Source organism: Acipenser ruthenus, chromosome 5, assembly GCF_902713425.1.
Source record: "Acipenser ruthenus chromosome 5, fAciRut3.2 maternal haplotype, whole genome shotgun sequence".
Taxonomy (NCBI): domain Eukaryota; kingdom Metazoa; phylum Chordata; class Actinopteri; order Acipenseriformes; family Acipenseridae; genus Acipenser; species Acipenser ruthenus.
In genome coordinates this window covers 60,316,099-60,334,364 of record NC_081193.1, presented here as the reverse complement: position 1 = coordinate 60,334,364, position 18,266 = coordinate 60,316,099, and positions in this window count along the sequence as shown.

Here is an 18,266-nt window from a genome sequence, read left to right as displayed (position 1 = left end):
CTCATTTCATCAAAATTGAGCCCACAGTGTTGTGGCTGGCTTAACCACAATCAAAGGGAAAATAAAGTCTGGAAAACAAAAAGGTCACCAGAATATATATTTTTGAAATTGTCAGAGACTTAGATCTTTTAAGAGCCCCCATTAAAGTACCAGTTATTTTTCTAATTATTATTATTATTATTATTATTATTATTATTATTATTATTATTATTTATTTATTTATTTTATAAAATCTAGTTCACTTTTATATCTTCTGATATGCAATGTGTGTAGACCTACTTTCAAAAAATAAATGATCATAGACTTTATCAGCTAAGGAGAGCTACCCAACCACACATACCGGTAAGTACATATATACTACCGGTATTAAAATTAGCAATATTAACGTGACATTTCTCATTTCATTTTTTACATGAATGATGACACATAGACTTAACCCAAACTTTCTACCATTTTACACAGTTGAGGGGACAGTGTGGTCTAACGACTCGAGCAGGGCATTCCCCGCTACGATTTCAACCTCAGACACTGACTCATTATGTGACTTTGGTCACTTGACCTCCTTGTGGCTCTGTCACACCCATCAGTAAAAATGAACATACAAACAGTACCAGTAGTTAATTATTTAAAAAAATGTAATTTACTTAATGGGCCATTCTACAGAAATGGGACAAATTGAGTGCCCACCTCAAAGTAAAGTGTATTTAAATATAAATATACATATATTTCTTTTGCTGTTTTCATTAACATTTAGCACATATGCATAATTATTTGTATGCAATATTAACATTTAAGGGTGATTTTTTTATAAGTGCAGTGTCCCCTCTTATACTTTCTCATAAAACATGACAATATTTCTTTAAATGAATGTTGTGTCATAGTATAATGTTGAATTAGTATTTTAAAATATTTGTTCTATTTTTTAATAAAAAGACATTGAAAACCTGTCCCCAGTTTTGAATGTCATTACCGTAACAGACAGTGTATTGCCCCCTAGTGAAAATATGCCTTAGGCCACACCTTTGATCATGTGATCATGAAAAGAGATTGTATCATTTCCAACATGGCCACATGGTGAGTAGATCAGTTTCAAACATTTCTTTAAAAAAAAAAAAACACTTCAAGTGTCTGAAAATCATTGATTAGGTTTATTATTCGTCATTACTGTACATGCTATTCTGTTATGATTAAATGTTTTACAAAACAAATGATTATGGGTTAGAATTATTTCATGATTTATATGTTCAAAGTTAGGCAAGGTCAGAATGTGTAGGCCTTATAAATTCATAAAAATTCTTAAAACTGTCATTACTGTAACTTATTTTGTTTAGGTAATGATGGAACTGTTACGGTAATGACACTTTTTAGAAATGCTTTATACTAAATTCTTGTTAAATATAAATTAATTCATCAGTTTTCACAAATGTGTTTTCTTTGAATGCCAAGTGACTAGGGGAGGGGCATTAATGCCCTTTAAGTCCACTCCCATCTGCATTACTCAAAAATTGATTATATTTTGGGGTACATATTCCCTTGTAAGATGGCCTTGTGATTGAAATATTTGCCTATTAATAATAATTAATATATAATATAAATATGTTGCTCTGTTTAACAATGCCAAGATATTTAGTCAGTAAGGCGGTTATGTGGGGTAAAATGGTCAATAAAGGCCTCAACTCCACCAAATCCAATATGATAGAAATGCACACAATAAAGTGGTCAGGCAGTGCATATCCTAATGCTTTACTGTATTTACACTTTTTTTAGAGTAAAGGTCTCTACACACCAGAGGTGATGCGACAAGCGAATGTGTCGCACCACGACAACAACAAAAAACTTTTTTCTGTGTGGCAAGAGGACTTTGGTACTGCACGCAGACAAGAAAAATGTGCATTATAAATACTGTATGGGAGATACTGAAATTGAAGAAGGAATCTATGAAAAAGATCTAGGAGTTTATGTTGACTCAGAAATGTCTTCATCTAGACAATGTGGGGAAGCTATAAAAAAGGCCAACAAAATGCTCAAATATATAGTAAAAAGTGTTTTAAATCAAGTGAAATAATGTTAAAACTTTACAATGCATTAGTAAGACCTCATCTAGAATAGTGTGTTCAGTTCTGGTCACCTCGCTGCAAAATGGATATTGCTGCTCTAGAATGAGTGCGACCGGGAATTATTCTGGGTTTAAAAAGGCATGTCGTATGCAGACAGGCTTAAAGAATTGAATCTATTCAGTATAGAACAAAGACTATGCAGCTATCTGATTCAAGCATTCAAAATTCCTAAAAGGTATTGACAATGTCGACCCAAGGGACTTTTTTGACCTGAAAAAAGAAACAAGGACCAGGGGTCACAAATGGAGATTAAATAAGGGGCATTCAGAACAGAAAATAGGAGGCAATTTTTTACACAGAGAATTGTGAGGGTCTGGAACCAACTCCCCAGTAATGTTGTTGAAGTTGACACCCTGGGATCCTTCAAGAAGCTGCTTGATGAGATTCTGGGATCAATAAGCTACTAACAACCAAATGAGCAAGATGGGCCGAATGGCCTCCTCTCATCTGTAAACTTTCTTATGTTCTTATGTATATGTTTTTGTTTGGTTTGATTTTCGTGCTTCACAAATCTCATACAGCGCCTACTGCTGTCTATACTCCTAACTCACCTCACCTCTGGGCTTTAAGTGCATCCACTAAATAGCCCGATTCACAGGCGGCGCTCATTGTGACCCTCATTGTCATGATTGCAGCTCATTATTTCTGCATGTTGAGTAATTTGCATTGCTCTTAAGCTTACATAGGCCACAGTGCAAAATAATTGCCTGGCCGCTAGGCAATTTGGATTTTGCAGCCACAATTGATTGCATTATGGCTATCCTATCCAAGTTTTACGATTTCCAATAAAACCTATTTTGGAATCTGTGTAGTGTCATTATAAATGATTTATTTCTTTACCTATTTATTTTAAATCACTGTTTAAATCTTTAAGTGTCATTACCGTAACAAGCTGTCATTACCGTAACTGTAATTCCATTACCGTAACACTAGTTATTTTAGTGAATAAAACTGCAGCAGCATTGGAAGGAGTGAAAGTTATATTAGCAAAGGGTTAAGTGGCTCATATTTAAAAAAAATAAAATATGAGTTTGGTATACTTTTAATCATTGCTAAAATATTTCTTAATTAAAAATATCAGTACAAAACCTGATAAAAGTGGCAAAACTAAGTTTCACTTTAATTTTATTAGTCAATAAATCTGAAAATCAAAGTTTGTCTTTTGAAAAATGAAAGAAATATTTTCACTAATGTGTAATGTTATAATGCCTAATTGATTTTATGTATATTTCTCTTTATACAAGAGTTTTTAATTGTGTTACAATAGTGACAGATTGGGCTCCCGAGTGGCGCATCCAGTAAAGGCGCTCCTCGCAGGATGTGTCCTATAGCCTGGAGATCGCTGGTTCGAATCCAGGCTATGTCACAGCTGACCGTGACCGAGAGTTCCTAGGGGGCGGCGCACAATTGGCTGAGCGCTGCCCGGGTAGGGAGGGCTTAGGTCGGCAGGGGAATCCACGGCTCACCGCGCATCAGCGACCCCTGTGGCCGATAGGGCGCCTGTGGCTCTGCAGCGGAGCCGCCAGATCTGTGTTGTCCTCCGGCACTAGAGGTCTGGTAGCATTGCTGTGGATCTGCAGTGCGAAAAATGACGGCTTGGAAGGAGCACGTTTCGGAGGACGCGTGTTTCAGCCTCCGTTTCCTGAGTCGGTGGGGGGGTTGCGAGCGGTGAGCCGGGGATACAGATAATAATTGGGCATGCTAAATTGGGGTGAAAACCGGGGTAAAAATAATTGGCGACGACTAAATTTAAAAAAAAAAAAAAAACAATAGTGACAGATTTATGTACTAAAACATTTTTGAATAAAATATAAAAAAATACATTAAAATTTCAGCTCGGCTGAGTTATGTTACATGCAAATAAGACTTTTTCTTATTTAATTTTGGTTGTTTCACAAAAAAAAAATCCAAAGTCTAGAGTCTGTATAAGTGCATTTATTCCCCTAAGAACTACTACTGCCAAATTGAGTTTTTAAGAAAAATAGCTGTTAAACCCTGTTAAATAATAATAAAAAACTTCACTGTACATGTTTGTTGTCTCAAATATATCCTGCTTGTGTTTGTATGAAACAGAAGAGTTTGGACATTTGTTTAAAAAAAAACAAAATAATGATGGTCACTATTTTTTATCAGATTCTCTTTGAATTAACACACCTTTATATAAAGGGTGATCACTCACAAAAATTTCAAGGAAATCAATTCTACAGTTTTGAAGTTACAAGTAAACAGAACATTCTTAAAGAGGGTTGCCAGGACGCCATATTATATGACAAGAGGTTTTTCTCTTTCTGGACAGTCCAAGCAAAACATTTTCAAAGAAATCTGTCCGTGATACTGCTGACACTGCAATCCCAACGGGGAGCGATTGGATTTCTTTATTCACCATGTACCATCCTCCTCTCTCCCCCCACTACCACCATCAAGGTTCTCGGGGGAGTTACCAAGCAAAGTTTGTATTAGGTTCATGCACATTTTTATCAGTTTGTTCAGCCTGTAGGCTCCAGAATTAGTAGCAACAGATGTATTCTTACTAAATATTCAATTACCATGAGCCCCTCATGTCCACCAGTCGGTCCCATATATCTCTCTCTCTCTCTCTCTCTCTCTCTCTCTCTCTCTCTCTCTCTCTCTCTCTCTCGGATATTGGAAACGGTGGCACTAGAGCTAGCGAGGCTTCTCCCCGTGGCGCTGGAGGCTTGGGCTTCCCCTTCGTGAGCACTGGAGCTTACCCAGGCTTCTTCCCCTTCTTCCTGGGATGGCCGCTCCTCCCCTTGTTCCTCTTCGGGCCCGGTGCCTCACTTTGCCCGTTTCGGGCAGCCACTTACACCTCCTGGTGTGGGGGGTGATAGTCGGGTGATACATGCCCGACCTCTCCGATGGTAAAGCACCACTCCTCAGGCAGATGAGGCAGATGTCCATTCCCTGGTCCATCTTTTCTTCAAAAACAACAACAACAACAACAACAACAACAAAGAAAATCCTTTTTTTAAAAAAAAAAAAACTATGTACCTGCAGTACTTCTTCTGGCCTGAGTGATGGTGGCACTGTTATCACAGGGTCTGACACCATATGTGAACAGAATGGCTGATGGGTGACGTCAGACCAGGAAATACAGATACACAGTATTGTGGTTGAAAGTGCTGGTGCGCAGATTTATTAAACAAACAAAAATGTTGAACAACTAAACAAAACACTGAGACAAAAGAAAACGGCCAAAACAAACAAACCAAACAGACACGGAACAAGCAAGTATCGTGCTGGTATAAAATCAGCACGGGTATGAATTGTTTTCTATATTATTCTGTTTAGCTCATGACTCACGTCTCTCGTTCTGCCTCTGAACACAGTAACCGCATTTTTATATATGTGATCGTCTCCAAATTAGTAGTAAATTAACCATCTGGAAACGCGGTCACATTCTACACGAGTTTAACAGGGTGGGGAATTTTAACCCCATCCATGCTGTAAAATAATTAACAATAAATCAACGTTCAAACACAAGACAGTACATTTAAATAATAATACAACAAATACAAATACGAAATAACACAAAACATAAAATATGCACGGGGCAGGGAGTACCCTGTCACACCACCTCCGTATTTTTTAATTACCCATTAAAACATCAGGACAGGAAAGTTAAACAACAGAAACTGAATTGTTACTATAGCCATAAATAACTGTACAAAAATATTTAAACAATTACTTAACCCACACAACCGTGGATATGAAGACTAAAATGTCATCAAGAGATTTTTGTACTTATAAGTTTATGTCTATCATTAAGTAGTCAAAATTACCAGTATGGTTTGCATTCTGGGAATAGCAACAATGACATCTAGTTTCGGGTAGTTACCTTATTGTAGAGTGTGGCTGCTAGGCTCTGCTGAAGTACTCTTTCTCTGTAATTCAGGGCTTTCAACAGAAAGGCCAGGTCCCTCACTTTGTCTGTATTAAAGGCTAGGAAACTAGGATTAAAAAGTAAAGAAATTATTGTGTAGATTTGTGTTTGAAAAACAAGAAAGTTAAGATAAGTCTTTCAATACCCTCTGCAGCTCACTAAAATACAATTAGGTGCTTCTATAGCCACAGTGACCAACTGCAACAATCTCCTTATTAATTTAAAGGTCAATATGAGACAAAAACATACAAACCAGCCTCATTGCAGACTTGCTGTCTGTGCAGGCATCACAGACGTCTGAACAACAATCAACTTTCAGTACGCAGCAATAATATTTTAGTCCCATCACAAGACTTTCAACACCAGTACCTTTTTACAAGGAGAAACAGACAGTACTATTAAATCTTTCCTGAGATATAATGGTGGCAGTTTACTGCTGGTTGCAGTAAGCTGGTCTCTATTGCTTTATCTGAGTTTAATAATACGTTTTGTGGGTTTTTGCAACTTGTAAGGTTAAGAGGAACACACTACCTTATATTGACAAATATTCAAATATTGCAACAGACACTATTTGTTCATGTAACAGAATTTATAAATGACTATGAAAAAGATAACAGACGAAGGGAGCCAATTCATAAATAACATCTGCAAAATAACACTGTGGCAGAGCAGGGCTCTGCCCTTAGAAATACTGGCAGGGAAGGAGTTAAATTCTCCTCCCTGCCCAGGTTGATTGCTTCAGGTGGGAGCAATCCACCAATTAATTATTCAATTATTACTCAGCCACCTGGCATAAAAGGAGGCCTCAGCCTCCCAGTTGGGGGAGAGAGTTTTAGGAGAGGAAGCAACTGTGTTTTTCTGTTTTGTTCGTTTTTGCTAATCCAGTGAAGGCAACGCCCAGCCTGGAAGCCTTATTTTGTAAGTTTTGTGTTGATTGTTTGTGTTTTTGAAATCTTTTTGTTTGGCCCTCGTGCCGGTTTATTTTGTATTTTTGTGAATTAAAAACTTTATTTTGAACTTTAAACTGTCTTTGAGCCTCGACCTCGGTCATTCCTTGTCACAAACACACATTCTGTTGTACAATTAGTGTTTCTAATGGGTATTTGATGGGGTGCTTTTCAATCTTGAGATTTTTACTGTACTATGGAATGAATAATGCATTTCTTTTCCAGCTAGTTTGTTTAAATTGTGAAAGAATATTCAAAAGAGAAAAAGCCATGTTTGTCCTAGCACTAGTTTCAATCCATTGTACGAATATATTGGTGCCAAAAAAGCAGTAATTCACTTTGCAAAAAACAACCTTAATATAACTAAATTGTGTCTAATTAGAAACTGCACAATAAAAGCACCACAATGGCAACCCGGAACGACTACATATCTTTGTGTTTTTTTATAGACCTCTTCATCGTGGCTGATTTGCAGGTAGGGTGATGATTTTTCGTTATACCTGTTTATACAGTATCATTTTCAATATTTTCTACAATATAAGCACTTTCCATAAATGTGCTATATAACAGAGAGTAAATTATGCACTGAATATTTTATTCATCATGCAAAGCGACAGGAAACCTCCACAATATCAATGAACCGTTTTCACACGCATGAGACCGTCCTGGTGATGACTGACATAATTCCAGTCATCTTTAAACTACACAGATCAGTTAGATTGGATCTCTCAGGCCTTCCTGTGGTTTCAGAAATGAGGCAACACAGCTGTAAACATGCTCTACACTTTTTTTCAGTAGAAATTTTGCATAGCTAAATCAGAAAAAGAAATAGCGTGGTCAGTAATAAAGATATATCGCCCATAGCTATAACACACTAAATTGTAGGATATGAAGAAATGCTAAAACTATTATCATATATTTTAGTAATTTATTTCAGCCTAAAAAAATATAACCAATGTAAGCAAAACTAAACAATTAATTTAAAAAATAGCTTTATCCTATGAGAGGTGAAAGTAACAAAAAGTAAATAATATAATAAAAACTCATCTATTAACAAAAATGTATCTATTAACAACAAAACAGCATACATTAAATTGAAATTCAATTTACTCAAGGACAAAAAACAGCATACATTAAATTGAAATTCAATTTACGCTAGGGTGCGCAAGATCTGTATTTGAGCTGTGTACTTTTGCTCCACAGTTTATTTAAATATGTTTTATTTGAACTGTGCACGCACAAAGTGTCAATCATTCTCCTCAGCCTCTCCCACTTCCATCGAGGAAATCTAGGCTTGCTCTTGCTGTTTGCCAACACATTCAGCCAATCACAGCTAACTTTAGTTGGAACCCAAAACTGACACTCAACAGACGAGTTCTGGATGGGGGCTCCAAGCTTTACAGAAGGACCGGGCTGAAGTTAGTTATTATTCCCGATTCGAGGGCTGAAGTTAGTTACTTATTCACACAGTTACTTATTGAATATTAGCTCACATTCTAAGGGTGGAATCACATAGATAGTCTGGATGGGCCATCTCAAGTAGGGTATCATTTTAAAGCTTGAGCATTTCTCTTCAACATAAAGTAGATTGCAGAGTGGCACAAGCAGGCATTCACGGGCTATGCTGTGAAATAGACACACACATCCTTCTTTTTCTGCATAATAGCGCACATTGTGAAGGCTTTGCCACCTCAAGCTGGGTGTGCTGTTGAAGGTTAAGCAATTGTCTTGTGAATGGAGTATGGTGCATAGTGGCATGTACAGTACTATTAAGTACGTTTAGTGTGAAAATTAGTCCCGTTTTTGAGAAGGCCAAACACAGGTCTCTCTTCATACTGTTTTGTTATATTGTGCCAGCAGCTCACACACAACAACCTTAGAGCAACAAGAAAAAACAAAAGAAAAAAAAATCAACAGTGGATAAATATGCAGAGTGTGAATGCTTATCAGATCTTATACCACAGGTGTGAAAATATTTTTTAGTAAAGCATGGGTATCAGTAAGGCCTACGGCTTTTTTAAATTAAATTCCTCTAAAACTCTAAAATCATCATGTAAATTGAGAGTTGACATGCTCTACAAAGAAAAACCCTTTTCTACTTTCGAACAGCATTCAAGGAAGATGTTTTCAAATCTCATCTCAACCTTATGCCAAGATCCTTTATCACATTTTACAATGGGATAGGTGGAGCAGCTGGTTAATTAACAAGCTTATCATGACTGTAACCTTTGGAGACCTGGGTTCAGATCATAAAAGAAATAATCTTGGTATTCTACAAAGCCACCACATTTTGGTCTACCTGGCCACTCTGCTTGAGAGACCCAGTATGAAATTCTCAAGTCGCAGAGCTGTGAGGGGAGGCTTTCATAGGGACTGACTGGAGCCAATGATAATGTACCTCAACTTTCAAAAACCCAAATTCACCCCAAAAATCACCAGCTTCTGTAGAGATGGTTTTAAATCACATATGCCTTGCAGTTTTAGCAGATAGTACAGCGGTTTGCTGTCTTTTAGTGGAATTGAAAAACAAAAGGCTCCATTCTGAAGTGAAAAAGCAAAGGCCATTTTTTTCAGACAGGAATGAAATGAGTTTAATGATAAAACAATAAAATAAAATTATGAAGTACAATATTTACATTAGTGGCCATCAGTGTAAGCATCTTGCATTATTTCACATTATATGACAAGTGAAATCTCTCCTTTGATAACAGAACACAATGCTTATCACAGCACAATCTGCCACTAAATGATTCCGTTGAAATCTGACTCAGAGTGAAAGTGGCAAATAACTGACTTTTTATAAAAATCCAGAACCTTAAGTATTTTCACATGCATTAATAGCTACGAATAGAAGATACAGAAGATGTGCATTCAACTGTTAGACATGAAGTCTAGGATTGTGTGTACTCTGAAGACTTACTTCTTAGTACACTCAATGCACCTGATATTTATTGCTTAACTACTGTATCTTGTCTTGCAAGTAAGAGGCTTAAATGGTTGGCACAAGGTAATGTATTAAATTATTAAAAATCACACATAATAGTAAATATAAAAAGGTAAGAAATTATTTTTTGATCTGTTTAAAAAAAAAATCCCAAATAACAACAAATATAAGCAGAGTTGGCATTAAAAAACTGGATGTCATTATCATATATATTTTTTTAAAGCTGCCGTATATTTAATCCCATGACAAAAACATTGTCAATCTAAAAAACAAGTTAGAAAAACATAACAGCTGTTTAAAGAGGTGATATCAAACACAAAAGTCCAGGTTAGGAGGAGCAATTAGGCCAATCTTGTCAAGCATCAAGCAAATAGGCATATTGGAAAGGTGCTGGGGACCAAGATTCACACAATTCTTGCTTCTAACTTGGTGCCTTTTTTTGATCGCTTCGCTCCACTTGAAATGCTCTTTGTATGACTTGAAGTGACTGAGACACACACACTCACACACTGAGACACACTCACACACACTGAGACTGAGACACACACACACTGAGACACACACACACTCTGAGACACACACACTGAGACATACACACACTGAGACACAGACACACACACACACACTGAGGCACACACACAAACTGACACACACACACTGAGACACACACACAGAGACACATACACACTGACACATACACACACTGACACACACACACACCGAGACACACACACACTGAGAAACACACACACTACAACACACATAGTCTCAGTGTGTGTGTGTGTCTTAGTGTGTGTGTGTGTGTGTCAGTGTATGTGTCTCAGTGTGTCTCAATGTGTGACTGTGTGTCTCAGTCACTTCAAGTCATACAAAGAGCATTTCAAGTGGAGTGATAAAGTGGAGCGAAGCAATCAAAAAAAGGCACCAAGTTAGAAGCAAGAATTGTGTGAATCTTGGGCCCCAGCACCTTTCCAATTGTGCCTATTTGCTTGATGCTTGACAAGATTGGCCTAATTGCTTCTCCTAACTTGGACTTTTGTGTTTGATATCACCCCTTTAAACGGCTGTTACATTTTTCTAACTTGTTTTTTTACATTGACAATGTTTTTGTCATGGGATATCACTTTTTTTTTTTACTTCAACAAATAACGAATAATGTGAGGGAAAGAGATTAGAGAATGTGTATGGTAGACAGACAGGCAAGCGAAGAGAGTAATAAGTCAAGTAAAATGACAGTAATGAGAAAAGATTTTAAAGTAAGATCGTGGTATATAAGGGACTTTGACTGTGTTAAAAGTGTAAAGATTTTATTATTTTGGTTGCAAATGTACATCCATCAGTGGTAAAAACAATATGTATATTTTGGTAACTTGACAAAAGTAAAATGTTATGAATGGTTCAAAATGTACATATGAATGTCAGTGCTAAAGGGCAGTATACTAAGAGATTATAATGCTTGAAACAAAACAGTATTCTCCTTGATATACTGGAGTTATGAACTTAGCCCAATAGAAGTCATTTGTAAAGCATTAGATCGCTTCATAAAAGGCCATATACATGTCTTTTGCATTTTTTGGCCATGGTTTGACTTCAATGAGTGTCATTTGCATACACCCATTTTCCAGTAGCACCCACTGCAAGAACAGACACATAGTGTCCTGAATCAACACCCTGTCCCTGGTGTATGATAATGGAAGGTAATTGGTCATTCCTGTTGTCCCAGTAATTTTGCTCTTATGCACAGCAGTAAACTTGGCATTGTGTCACTTTGTAAAGTCCCATCTGGTTTGGTTTCCCAAAGCATAAGTTGGACTGCAATCATTGTTCCTGCTGATTGAATAAGTTGATGTTTCATGATTGGAGAAGTGTTGCATTGCTTACATTTGCTACCAGGAATGGTTGCCATTTGTCATTTCTATATGACATTGTCCTTTTTCATCAATGGGAATGCATGATAGAACAGTGCTATTATTTGTGGCTTCCCAAAAGTAGGCCTCAGTGTGAGGTGTGTGTTGACGTGGGCCACATATCATCTCTGCTTGTTGGGAGACATTGTCCTGTGTGAGAATTTGTTTAAGACACATGTGCTGCTTTGTTGTGCAGTAAACAGACGTTGTAGGTTGTTCTGCATTTTCAAAGAGACCTTGATGGAAAGATCAACAAGATATGTTGCTGTCATGAGTTTTGAAGCATGACTCCTGCCTTTTAAGTTTTTCATTAGTTGTGTGACGTAGTATTGTTTTTGGCGTTGGAGTCTTAAAATGTTTTTCCTTTTGTATGTGTTTACTAATTGTTTCACTTTCTAGCAGATGTTGTAGTTGTGTCTTCTTTTAGCTCTTACAAGGATATATTTGTCAGCATAATATGGTCTGTACAAAGTATTTTTGTTTTTTTTTGGGATCTGATGGTATTGTCTTTTCTTTGCAGTTGTTTGTAAAGCAGGATTTGCAGCATGCTTTGTCTTTTCACTGTTTCTTTTTGGTTCTGCGTGGTGTTTGTAGGTTTCACGCTCCCGAAGTTGCTTTGCTACTGCGTTTTGTCCCTCCTCTATCTCCCCTGATGACTTTGCCTCCTTCTTCTCTTCTAAAATCTCAGATATCCGCAAACTCTTTAACACCTCTCCCTCCCCCGCACCCCCTCCCGCTCCAACTCCTACACCCACTGCAACCCCTACTAACTCACCCTCCTTCTCCACCTTCTTGCCCCTCTCAGACTCTGACCTCTCCTCCCTGCTCCAGGGTCACAAACCCACCACGTGTGCCTTGGACCCCCTCCCCACTCACCTCTTTCAAGCTGCTGCTCCTGCTCTACTCCCCTTCATCTCCTCCCTCCTCAACACCTCTCTAGTTTCTGGTGTCTTTCCCTCTGCCTTCAAAAAAGCCTCTATCACTCTCCTCCTCAAAAAACCTACCCTCGACCCCACCTCCCTCCAGAGCTACCGTCCTGTCTCCCTCCTACCCTTCCTCTCCAAAACCCTCAAGCGGACTGTACACCGCCAGCTCTCTGCTTTCCTGTCCAACCACTCTCTGCTTGACCCTCTCCAATCTGGCTTCCGCTCTGCTCACTCCACTGAAACCGCCCTCCTGTCTGTCACCAACTCACTTAAGTGTGCCCGAGCTGCCTCTCTCTCCTCTGTCCTAATTCTCCTCGACCTCTCTGCTGCCTTTGACACTGTTGATCACTCTATTCTACTATCATCTCTTGCTGACCTGGGGATCTCTGGCACTGCTCTGGCCTGGTTCTCCTCCTACCTCTCCAACCGCACTTACCAGGTAACCTGGCGTGGAGCAACCTCCACACCTCACCCTCTCTTAACTGGAGTCCCCCAAGGGTCAGTCTTGGGTCCTCTCCTGTTCTCTCTCTACACCCGCTCCCTGGGCCCCCTCATCGCATCCTATGGTTTCTCATACCATTTCTATGCTGATGATGCTCAGATTTTCCTCTCCTTCCCCACCTCTGACTCCACCATCTCCTCCCGTATCTCTACCTGTCTGTCTGCTATTTCCTCCTGGATGCACTTGCATCACCTCAAACTCAACCTCTCTAAATCTGACCTCCTTTTCTTTCCCTCCTCCTCCCCCTCCTCTGATCTCTCTATCTCTGTTCCTCTGGAATCTACCACACTCTCTCCCTCTTCCTCAGCTAAGAACCTTGGAGTCACCCTGGACCCCTGCCTCTCTTATTCCCAGCACATCTCCACTGTGGCACGCACTTGCCGATTCTTCCTGAGCAACATCCGAAGAATCCGACCCTTCCTCACCAACTATGCTACCCAGCTCCTGGTCCAGGCCCTGGTACTCTCCCGCCTAGACTACTGCAACTCCCTCCTGGCTGGCCTCCCTGCGTCAGCCACCCGTCCGCTCCAGCTCATCCAGAACTCTGCTGCCCGCCTGGTGTTCTCTCTGCCTCACTTCGCCCACGCTACTCCACTGCTCCGCTCGCTCCACTGGCTCCCGATCACCGCTCGCATCCAGTTCAAGACTCTTGTACTAGCCTACAGATGCCTTGACCAGACTGCACCCAGCTACCTCCAGACCCTCATCTCTCCCTACACCCCCACTCGACCTCTCCGCTCCGCCTGCACTAGAAGACTAGCTCTACCTCCGCTACGCTCCCCTGCCTCCAGAGCCCGCTCCTTCTCCACCCTTGCTCCGCAGTGGTGGAATGACCTTCCTACAGATGTCAGGACTGCCCAGTCCCTGACCACATTCCGGCGCCTCCTCAAGACTCACCTCTTCAAAGAGCACCTGTAGAACTCCTCTGTTTGTATCCTGGGACACTATCACCCTTCATGTAAATGTGCTTTATTTTGCTCTTATCTGGCCCCTAGTTTACTGCATTTAATCCTGTACTTCAGAATACTGTAATCTGCCAAGTGTTTAACCTGTAGTACTTTGTATTTAATCACATCCTGATGTAACTATCACTATTTAATCATATCCTGATGTAACTATCACTATTATCTGCTGTATTATTGAATTGTGGTTTGTCACACTTGTACTTTGCTTGAACAAAAGTTATTGTATTTCTTGCTCTTATTGTATTACTTGTATTGTAACACTTGAAATGTATTTGCTTACGATTGTAAGTCGCCCTGGATAAGGGTGTCTGCTAAGAAATAAATAATAATAATAATAATAGTAACGTTCCCGCTGTTGAAGTTGCTTTATGGTAGCTTTCATGTTCACGAAGTCTCTTTGACTCTGGGGTTTTATGGTATCTTTCACTCTCACGAAGTCTCTTTGACTCTAATAGAAGCTGTTCTTGTTGACTTTGTGTTTGGATATGTGGGTCCTGATGATTGGGATGTAATTGTTTTCGTTGTTTTGGTTCTGGGTTATTTCGGCAATGTTCCTGCAGTTGTTGTTTTCAGTCTGGCTGTGGTTTGTAAATTCCTTGCTGTTCTGTTTTAAACTTTGGGGCATGACTGGTGTGGTGTTGTATTGGGGCATGATTGGTGTTGTGCTGGAATAGAAAGTTCTGTGGCTCTGGTTCTTGATAAAGTTGTGCTTTCTGTTGTTGTGTTTTGTGCTGTGTCTCCAAGTAATACTAATCTGGCTGTTTGTGTTGATGAGTTTGTCTGTTTAGTTGTTGGTCCCAATGACATTATTGGGCTGCTGTCAAATGCATTTACATTTAAATGTAAATGACAGCATGTATTTGAAAATTGGAATTTGCTCAATGCAAATGCAAATGTCATGTATATACAACCAAACTAAATACAAATGCAAATATGTCACAAATGCTAAATGCATTTCAAATACTTTGGCATATAACATTTGTTAATTGAGCAATTTATTATCATGAATTTGGCACAGGCCTTTACCAAGGTGACATAGAAGGAGTATAGTTTATATAATGGCAACATAAACACAGTAGTCACGTAGTTAATAGTAATTTCCAGGTATGTACCAATATCAGAAGCATGTTACATAAAACAGTGTGTCTCAATCTTGGTCCAGGGGCCCCACTGTGATTGTTTTTGATCCAGCTGAGCTCTGAATTACTTCATTGAACCCACAATTGTACTAATTGTCTAATCAGAGCTTTTGATATGATTTTTAGCTCTTAAATGGCTATTTGCACAGGCCCCATTTAGCACTAATCTTGGACTACCTAATGTTAACTCAGGTAAGGTAGTGCAAGATTAGTCCTGATCAGGGTCTGTGGATTAGCAAAAAGAGTTGGATATTTCAAGTTATGTCTAACATTGCATGAAGTAACTAATTGTTAGTTCAATTGGGGGATGAATGTAATAATTGTGATCTCAGTTTGAACAATAACAGCAGACACAGTAATGATTGTAATGTTTAATAAACATGAAGTTGTGTAAAGTGGAGTCCTTTAGTTTGCATCTTTCAGGTTGATAAACTTTACTAGCAATACTGAAAGGATTATTTTCATGCATTTGGGTAAAAAGTTGTATATGTGAAATAAGAGAACCGAAAATAGATTAAAAAAAAAAAAAAACATTAAACTATAAACAATAGCAAATAAACTAACAAATATGGTACAGATTAAACACATAACGTTTAAGAATTATGTAGAATTCCAAATGCCTAAACACCAGTGTTCTGTCTAATGATGTATCAACACTGCTGTTTAGGAATAGAACACTTCTATTTTACTATATACATGTACCTAGATATTAAACGTGTCACAAATTATTTGGTTTTACAGACTAAATGTATGAAAAGAAGACAGATGTATCCATAATACAGTCAAATTTAATGTCACTCCCTGCTTATTAAAATTATAATTGAATTGAAATGTCCGAATATAATGTATGCTGTTTGTAAATAGGCTGAGAGAAACTTTGTTTATTTTATTTTAAAACGCTTTCCTGCTTAAACATGTTGAAATCATTTACAGTGCCTTGAAAAAGTCTTCAAAGTCTTCTTTAAAGTTATTGAAAGGTACAGATTGGGGGAAGGCTGTAAGAAACTTTCAATGTCTTTGAATATCCATTGGGGCACTATCAGGTCCATCATTGTAAAGTGGAAACAGTTTGGCACCACCAAGACACTGCCTCGATCAGGCCGTCCCTCCAAAGTCAGTAGCCGTGGCTTAAGGAAACTGCAGAGGGAGGTCACTGTGAGGCCTAAGATTACTTTAAAAGAACTACAGAGGTCTCTTGCTGAGATTGGGGAAAATGTTGACTGTTCAACAATTTCAAGAGTACTCCACAAACATGGCCTGTATGGGAGGGTGGCAAGAAGGAAGCCACTGCTGAAAAAAAGCCATATGATGTGCCGCATAGCTTTTGCAAAGAAACACTTAGGGGACACTGCAAGCATGTGGGAGAAGGTTTTGTGGTCTGATGAGACCAAAGTGGAACTTTTTGGTCTCAATGCTAAGCGATATGTGTGGCGTAAACCAAACACGGCACATCACCCTGCTAACACCATCCCTACAGTAAAGCATGGTGGTGGCAGCATTATGTTTTTGGGGATGCTTTGCAGCAGCGGGGACAGGGAGGCTTGTGAAGATCGAGGGAAAGATGGATGGTGCAAAGTTCAGGCAGATCCTGGAGGAAAACCTGTTCCAGTCTACCAGAGACCTGGGACTGGGGAGAAGATTCACCTTTCAGCAGGACAATGATCCTAAGCACAAAGCAAAAGCAACAATGGAGTGGCTCAGCAAGAAGAAAGTGAATGTCCTCGAGTGGCCTAGTCAAAGCCCAGACCTGAATCCTATAGAAAATCTGTGGCAAGACTTGAAGACTGCAGTCCACAGACGATTCCCAGCCAAATTGAAAGAGCTTGAGCTATTCAGCCAAGAAGAATGGGCAAAAACTGCACCATCCCACTGTGCTAAGTTGGTAGACACTTATCCAAAATGACTCATGGCTATTATTGCTGCAAAAGGGGTTTGCACCAAGTATTGACTCAAGGGGTGTGAAGACTTATGCAATCAAGACTTTTTGTTTTTTTATTTTTAATTACTTTTTCAATATTTCTATAATTGTTCTTTATGTTGAAAGTGTAGATGATGTTGTGTAGATCAGTGAAACAAACTCCTACTTTAATGCATTTTGAATTTAATTTTTTAGGCAGTAGAATGTGAAAAATGTTCAAGGGTGTGAAGACTTTTTCAAGGCACTGTATATCGCTAAGGAAGATGCATTGATATTAACAGTATTTGCATGATGTTGGTTTAATAAAGTATTGTAACTAAATGTCTGTGTATATATTTATTTCGATATTTATTTATGTATTCATTCATGTATTTATTTATTCATTTATTTATTTATTTCTAATTTTGGTGCTGTTTCAAAACATAAATAAATAGCTTAGTGTAAATGTTATGGATATCGAAGTGCTTGGGTTCCCTGGTTTATTTTGATGTATAGCAACATGTGAAATCGAGTCAGGCTGTTTCCTCAACCGGAAGCTGGAGATTTTCAGTCGAGCAGATCCTTTTCAGTGCAAACTTGTCAAGTACGGATGTAAGCTTCAAAATTGGAGGCATTCCAACAGCTGACCAACGGCGCAGCGAGCTAAAGCGTGTCTGTATCAGCGTAGAATTCTCAGGCTGCAGCTGCAGTTTTTTTTTTTTTCTGCGAGTAAGGAACGGAAGATGATGGTGATGATGATGATGATGAAAAAAAGGAGAATGACAATTTTACCTTAGTTTGACGACTTATATCTCAGTGTGTATTAGAGGTATTTACATTTTTTCACATTCGATCTAAGAAAGCTTAAAACTTTGTTTAAAGTACAATGGTACTTCTAAGTTATTTAGTTTTACCGCTGCAACATGGTCAAAACAGAAAAACTCTTGGTGCTGTATAGAGAGCCTCAGCAGTTCCGCCAAGTTTTTCTAACTTGTAGTGAGGAACTACCGTTTCTCTCAAT